Genomic DNA, 7,608 nt, shown 5'->3' on the forward strand with positions numbered 1-7,608 from the left:
GTACGCGTATGAACTTAAGAATTCTAAGGTTAGGGAGGGGTAGGTGGGTTGATTATGAGTGCAAAGGAAGGTTAAGTCGGCAAGGCGGAGCATCCACTCGATACCTTGGAGTAATCCTAATTGTTGTAAACAAGTTAAATCAGGATACCTGGTAGAGACGACGCCTCGCTGTTGGAAACGCTCGAATTGCTCCCTTTGATAGTTTTCATCTTCGGATCGGAAGATGATAGTTCCGAAATTCTGGTTCGCCATAGTGATGAATGAATTTGAAGGAGTAATTTGGAAAGAAAAGAAATGTATTTGATATTAGAGAATGGTTTGTGGTGAATGAAGGGGGTTTTGATGGGTATTTATAGGAAAAGAATTTGGAAGTGGAAAAGGGGGTGGTTGAAAAGTGAATAAATGTTGGTAAATGTGAATAAATGGGGAAGATAAAAAATTGAAGGGTGTAACGTTCGTCTCCAACGGTACTGTAACGTTCACCTAGTCTGGAGGGTGTTACGCTCGTCACAGGGGCGTGACGGTCGTAACAGGTACTTGGCATGCTGTTCGTCATAGGTTGTGTGACGCTCGTCACACAGTCTTTTTGTCAAGGCTTCAGCTAGCGTTCTTCATAGTTACTTTGGTAATTTATATATATATATATATTTTATTATTTGTTTTGTTTTGCTTCATATTATTTTATTTTGCTATTTAATTTTCCTGCATGTCGTTCTACTTTGCACAATGATGTATAAATATATTGTTCTTTACTAATTCATGTAAGCAGCAACAGTAGAGAGCATAATAGATATTACATGATAAAATGAATAAATAGCTTCAATAAAATAATCATAATGTAACAATGGAGAAAAACAAAAAATGCGAAAGAGAAACAAATACGAATATAATTTGAAATAACATTAAATAATTAATCTAGCTTAAGACTAAATAACTAAGAAAAATAAATAAGTTCTATCCATCTGCACGATCTCTGGCCGGAGGAGCAAAGGAGTTAACACGGTGTAGCAACTCGTGAAACTGGTTTGTCATACTGTTCGTGTATCCCAGAAATTCGTGCCTCAAGCTAGTGAATTCTTCTCTGAGGGCATCTTGTTCTGACATCAGAGCTTCCATGGCAGTGTTATAATCAGTTCCGGGCATATGATGTCTAAGGTCGGGTATTGCCGATTCTTCGGTCTGAGCAGGTTGAGGAGGAGGATCAATATCATAATATCCAGATGGTGTCTGAGGATCTGATTCAGCATAAGGAATCTGGTCATCATAAATCTCATAGTCCTCACAAATCTCATAGTCCTGGATGGATTCAGTGGATCTAGCAGGAGAGGGGGTTTCGTTCAGGTTGTAGAGCCAGTTGTTGCGGTTATGAACACTAGTCCTAGGATCGGGCAAGGTAAATAAACAAAAAACTTGGTTATTAATTATAAGCTCGAACTCGTCATACCCTTGGTTTGCTATAAACATGGCATTGAAGAGGAAGGGTATACTCATAATAGTAATGCCACAGAAGGGGCTTAAGTCAAGCATAGGCTGACGTAATCCGAGTGCATTACCAATCATGGTTATCAAACCGCCTACTCTAATAGGTGCTCGCTCATCTTGGATAAGGTGGTCTAAATTTGCTAGCATAAAGGTGGCACCGTTTACTGGACGGTTCTGAGAAGCACAAAATATGATGAAGAGTTCATCACGTGAAACTGAAGTACTGTATGGCTTTTGTCCAAATAAGGTGTGGGTCAGGATCCTATGGAAGTAGCGGAAGGCCGGGTTATGTATGTTTCCAGAGAGAAACTCATGTTCCTCGGGATCGTCATTTCCAGTCAAGCTACCCCAAAAGTGTTCGAGTTCTCTATATTCAAAAAGTTCTTCCTGGCTCACTGTGAATGTATCAAGGGAGGTAGGGAAGCCTAAAAGGTTGGTAAAATCTTGAATATTAAATTGGTATTCCATGTTAAACATTCTGAACTGTATGAAACCTCTGCTTATTCCTTTTCCATGGTTGGGTAGATAGATCAGGGAACTAAGGAATTCTAGAGTCAGTCTCCGGTAAGTGACAAATTGTCTACGGATAGGAGCGGTTTCCCACCCAATCTGATTCAGCAAATACAGGACACTTTGTCTTAGTCCAAGGGCAGTCATTGCCCAGTCATCAGCATATAGGCTAGGTAGCATCTCTCTCGTGGCTAGTTCCTCAAACTTTTGTTTCTGAGCTGTTCCTCTGAATTTGATACCCATACGATCAATATGTCCCATCAGGTTAGTGTTAGCTAGAGAAAAGAAAAACAAGAGTTTTAGTCAGAACTTGGCCAAATGCCGAAAGAAGAGAAAAGTTTTTAATAAATTAAGAATGAATACTAAATAGAAAAGGATAATTAAGGAGAACATAGAAAAATAATAATAATAGAATAAGGAAATAAAATAATTTGTGGGTTGTCTCCCACTAAGCGCTTTGTTTAGTGTCGCAAGCTCGACATAAAAACAATCCATTATAATTTATAGTTTCTGGAGGCATTTCGTCTAAGTGCAAGACTTGCGAATCTTCATTGTTTTCTGCATAGTGATAATGTTTTAGACGTTGCCCGTTTACGGTAAATGGTTCCATAGATTTGCCTTTAATTTCTACTACTCCACTGGGAAAAACATTGGTAATTTGAAAAGGGCCTGACCATCTAGATCGTAGTTTTCCCGGAAATAACTTTAATCTGGAGTTAAATAAACGGACTGTATCGCCTTGTTTGAAGATTTTCCTTGATATGCGCTTGTCATGCCATTGTTTTGTTCTTTCTTTGTAAATTCAGGCATTTTCGTAAGCGTCTCTTCTGAGTTCCTCTAATTCGCTTATATCAAGGATTCTCTTTTCGCCGGCGGCCTTATAGTTTAAATTCAGATTTCTAATAGCCCAATAGGCTTTATGTTCTAATTCTACCGGGAGGTGACAGGATTTTCCATAAATGAGCTTAAATGGGGTCGTCCCTATGGGGGTTTTATAAGCAGTTCGGTATGCCCATAAAGCTTCTGGTAATTTCAATGACCAGTCTTTCCTTGAGGTGGCGACTGTTTTTTCTAGTATCTGTTTGATTTCTCTGTTAGATACTTCCACTTGCCCACTGGTTTGAGGGTGGTAAGGTGTCGCTATTCTATGTCTTACGCCATACTTAAGCAGTAGTTTTTCGAGTACTTTGGATATGAAATGCGATCCATCATCACTGACAACTATTCTTGGGACACCAAACCTTGGAAATATTATATTCTTAAAGAGTCTAGTTACTACTCGTGTGTCGTTTGTTGGGGAAGCTATAGCTTCAATCCATTTTGATACGTAGTCAACTGCCACGAGTACGTATTTGTTACCGAAAGAGGATGGAAAAGGTCCCATGAAGTCTATTCCCCACACGTCGAAAATCTCGACTTCCAAAACGCCCTTTTGTGGCATCTCGTCACGTCTCGATATGTTTCCTGTGCGTTGACATCTGTCACATTTCTTAATAGTTGCATGTACATCCTTCCATATACTTGGCCAATAAAAACCGGCTTGTAGGATTTTAGAGCAGGTCTTGGATGTACTTGCGTGTCCACCATAAGGAGCGGAGTGGCAGTGTTGGATTATACTTTCTACCTCTTCTTCGGGTATACACCGACGGAAAATACCATCGGGACCTCTTTTAAAAAGTAAGGGGTCGTCCCAGTAACAATGTTTTATATCGTAGAAGAATCGTTTCTTCTGTTGGTAGGATAGGGTAGATGGAACTATTCCGGCGGCTAAATAATTGACGAGGTCAGCGTACCACGGTGTAACAGATATTGCTAAGGTAGTTTCTACCTGTTTATCAGCGTTATTTTCTTCTAAAGTAGCTATAAGCTTATCGTACGAGAAATCATCGTTAATTGCTGTTCTTTCCGGTTCAAGGTTCTCAAGTCTAGAGAGGTGATCTGCTACTACGTTTTCAGTTCCTTTATTGTCTTTGATTTCCAAATCGAACTCTTGTAGCAACAAGATCCACCTTAGGAGTCTAGGTTTTGCATCTTTTTTAGTTAAGAGGTATTTGATAGCGGCGTGGTCAGTGTAGATGATTATTTTGGCTTCGACTAAGTAAGAACGAAATTTATCTAGCGCAAACACGACTGCTAGAAGTTCTTTCTCGGTTGTGGCGTAATTCATTTGTGCTTCATCTAGAGTTCTACTTGCGTAATATATAACATGAAGCTTTTTATCTTTTCGTTGTCCTAAAACAGCACCTACAGCGTAATCGCTGGCATCACACATTATTTCGAATGGTTCATTCCAATCTGGTGTCTGCATTATGGGTGCGGAGATCAGTGCTTGTTTAAGCGTTTGAAATGCTTCTAAACATTTATTGTCGAATATGAATTCAACATCTTTCATCAATAATCCGGTCAACGGTTTAGTTATTTTAGAGAAGTCTTTAATGAATCGTCGGTAAAAACCGGCATGTCCTAAGAAGCTTCGTACTTCTCTCACAGTCTTCGGAGGTTGAAGGTTTTCGATTACCTCTATTTTGGCCTTGTCTACCTCAATTCCTCTATTTGAGATGATGTGTCCTAAAACAATTCCTTCTTGTACCATAAAGTGGCATTTTTCCCAATTAAGTATTAGGTTTACTTTTACACATCGCTCTAGAACTTTCTCTAGGTTTTCAAGACATTCTTCAAAGTTTTGTCCGCATACGGAAAAGTCATCCATAAATACTTCCATGATGTTTTCTAGGAAATCGACGAATATTGCCATCATGCATCTTTGGAAAGTTGCAGGAGCATTACACAGGCCAAACGGCATTCGTCTATAAGCGAAGGTACCAAAAGGGCACGTGAACGTTGTCTTTTCTTGGTCATCAGGGTGAATTGGTATTTGAAAGAAACCTGAGTAACCGTCTAGATAGCAGAAGTGTGAATGTTTTGCTAATCGTTCTAACATCTGGTCAATGAATGGTAAGGGGAAATGGTCTTTTCGGGTTGCTTTGTTTAGTTTCCTATAGTCAATGCACATTCTCCATCCCGATTCGATTCGTTTGGTTATAGTTTCTCCTTTTTCATTTTCAATGACTGTTATACCTCCTTTCTTTGGTACTACGTGTACAAGACTAACCCATTTGCTATCAGATATAGGATATATGATACCTGCCTCTAATAACTTGGTTATTTCCTTCTTCACTACCTCACTTAGGATCGGGTTTAGTCTTCTCTGGTGTTCCCTAGAAGTTTTACAGTCTTCTTCTAACATGATGCGATGCATACAAATAGAAGGACTTATTCCTTTAAGATCGGTGATGTTGTAACCTAGTGCGGTTGGATATTTTCTTAAGATATGCAGGAGTTTTTCTGTTTCGAGTCTTCCTAGGTCAGCATTAACTATCACTGGTCGTTCAAGCTCTAAGTCTAGGAATTCATATCTCAGATTCTTGGGAAGTGTTTTCAGGTCTAAGGTTGGTTTCTTAAGGCATTGCGTAGGGTCCGGTGTTATTGCTAAACATTGGTTAAGTTTGTCTTCTACAAGGTAGTCAGATGATTTGTCTTTTTCTAACTCCGTTTCTTTTAGGCATTCATCGATGATATCCATGAAGTAACATGTATCTTCTATTGCAGGTGCTTTCAAAAATTGGGAAAGAATGAACTCAATTTTCTCTTCTCCTACTTCGAAAGTGAGTCGTCCTCGCTTTACGTCTATGATTGCACCGGCGGTTGCTAAGAACGGTCTTCCCAGTATAATGGGTGTAACTTCATCTTCTCTGATATCCATAATTATAAAATCAGTTGGAATGTAGAATTGACCTATGCGCACTGGAACGTTTTCAAGAATTCCTACAGGATATTTTACGGAACGATCTGCTAGTTGCACAGACATTTTAGTTGGTCTTAATTCTCCCATTTCAAGTCTCTTGCATATGGATAAAGGCATAACACTAATACCGGCTCCTAAATCGCATAAGGCTTTGTCAATGACAAATTTTCCTATGTGACAGGGTATAGAAAAACTACCTGGGTCTTTAAGTTTAGGAGGCATATTTTGTATTATAGCACTACATTCAGCAGTAAGTGTGACGGTTTCGCTATCTTCAAGTTTTCTTTTATTAGAAAGTATTTCTTTTAGAAACTTGGCATATGAGGGCATTTGCGTAATAGCTTTTGTAAACGGAATAGTGACGTTTAATTGTTTTAGTAGGTCGACAAATTTTTTAAATTGGCCCGCATCTTTGGTTTTAACAAGCCTTTGAGGGTAAGGGATCGGTGGTTTATAAGGTGGAGGAGGTACATAAGGTTCCTTCTTTTCTACGGTTTCCTTATTACTCTCTGCCTTTTCCTTAGGTTCACTTTCTTCAGTTGACCTTTCAGAGTTTTGGTTTTCTATCCTTGGGTCAGACGGTCCTTCCACTTCCGTTCCACTTCTCAGTATAATTGCATGAGCGTGGCTTCTTGGGTTAGGTTGGGGTTGGCCAGGAAATGTACCAGTTAGGGCAGCAGTAGGCGCTTGTTGTTGAGCTACTTGTGATATTTGCGTTTCCAGCATTTTGTTATGAGTAGCCAGGGCATCTACTTTGCTTGCTAGTTGTTTAATTTGTTCGCCAGTGTGTACATTCTGGTTTAAGAAATCTTTATTGGTTTGCTGTTGAGAAGCTATAAAGTTTTCCATCATGATTTCCAAGTTGGATTTCCTAGGGGCGTTATTGTTAGATGGAGATGGGGTCGGTTTCTGATATCCCGGAGGTATAGCTGGGGCTTGATTTGGAGATTGTCCAGGTGCGTATAGAGCATTATTACTCTTATACGAAAAATTTGGATGATTCTTCCAATTTGAGTTATAGGTATGCGAATAGGGGCTTCCTTGAGCATAGTTTACTTGCTCCGCTTGGATTCCTGTTAGGAGTTGACAATCTGCAGGAGTGTGACCTTGGATTCCACAGACTTCGCAATTCTGAGTTATGGCGACTACGGTGGCTGGAGGTGATACATTTAAACTTTCAATTTTCTGGACCAGAGCATCCACTTTTGCATTAACATGATCAAGGTTACTTATCTCGTACATGCCAGTTTTCGTTTGAGGTTTTTCCACCATTGTTCGTTCGGTTCCCCACTGATAGTGGTTTTGAGCCATGCTTTCGATAAGTTGGTAGGCGTCAGCATAAGGTTTCTTCATTAGCGCACCACATGCGGCGGCATCTATTGTTAACCTTGTGTTGTACAGGAGACCATTATAGAATGTATGAATTACTAACCAATCTTCTAAACCATGGTGTGGACAAAGTCTCATCATGTCTTTGTATCTTTCCCATGCTTCGAAAAGAGACTCGTTATCTTTCTGTTTAAATCCATTTATTTGGGCTCTTAACATAGCTGTTTTGCTTGGCGGAAAATATCGAGCAAGAAAAACTTTCTTCAACTCATTCCATGTGGTGACTGAGTTGGAAGGAAGAGATTGAAGCCATCTTCTAGCGCTATCTCTTAGTGAGAAAGGAAAAAGACGAAGTCGAATTACCTCTGAAGTGACACCATTAGCTTTAACAGTATCAGCGTATTGGACAAATACAGATAAATGAAGGTTAGGATCCTCGGTAGGATTCCCAGAGAATTGGTTCTGTTGCACTGCCTGTAACA

General features: G+C 39.6%; 1 non-coding gene across 1 annotated transcript; it reads left to right on the forward strand.

Annotated features, from left to right (window-relative positions):
* Nucleotides 1-7,238: 7,238 nt before the first annotated feature.
* LOC127133430 (small nucleolar RNA R71) lies at nucleotides 7,239-7,345 on the forward strand. Its single transcript, XR_007807407.1, has one exon. It is a non-coding gene; the product is annotated as a small nucleolar RNA R71 (small nucleolar RNA).
* Nucleotides 7,346-7,608: the final 263 nt, after the last annotated feature.

This window comes from Lathyrus oleraceus, chromosome 3, assembly GCF_024323335.1.
Source record: "Lathyrus oleraceus cultivar Zhongwan6 chromosome 3, CAAS_Psat_ZW6_1.0, whole genome shotgun sequence".
Classification (NCBI taxonomy): Eukaryota; Viridiplantae; Streptophyta; class Magnoliopsida; order Fabales; family Fabaceae; genus Lathyrus; species Lathyrus oleraceus.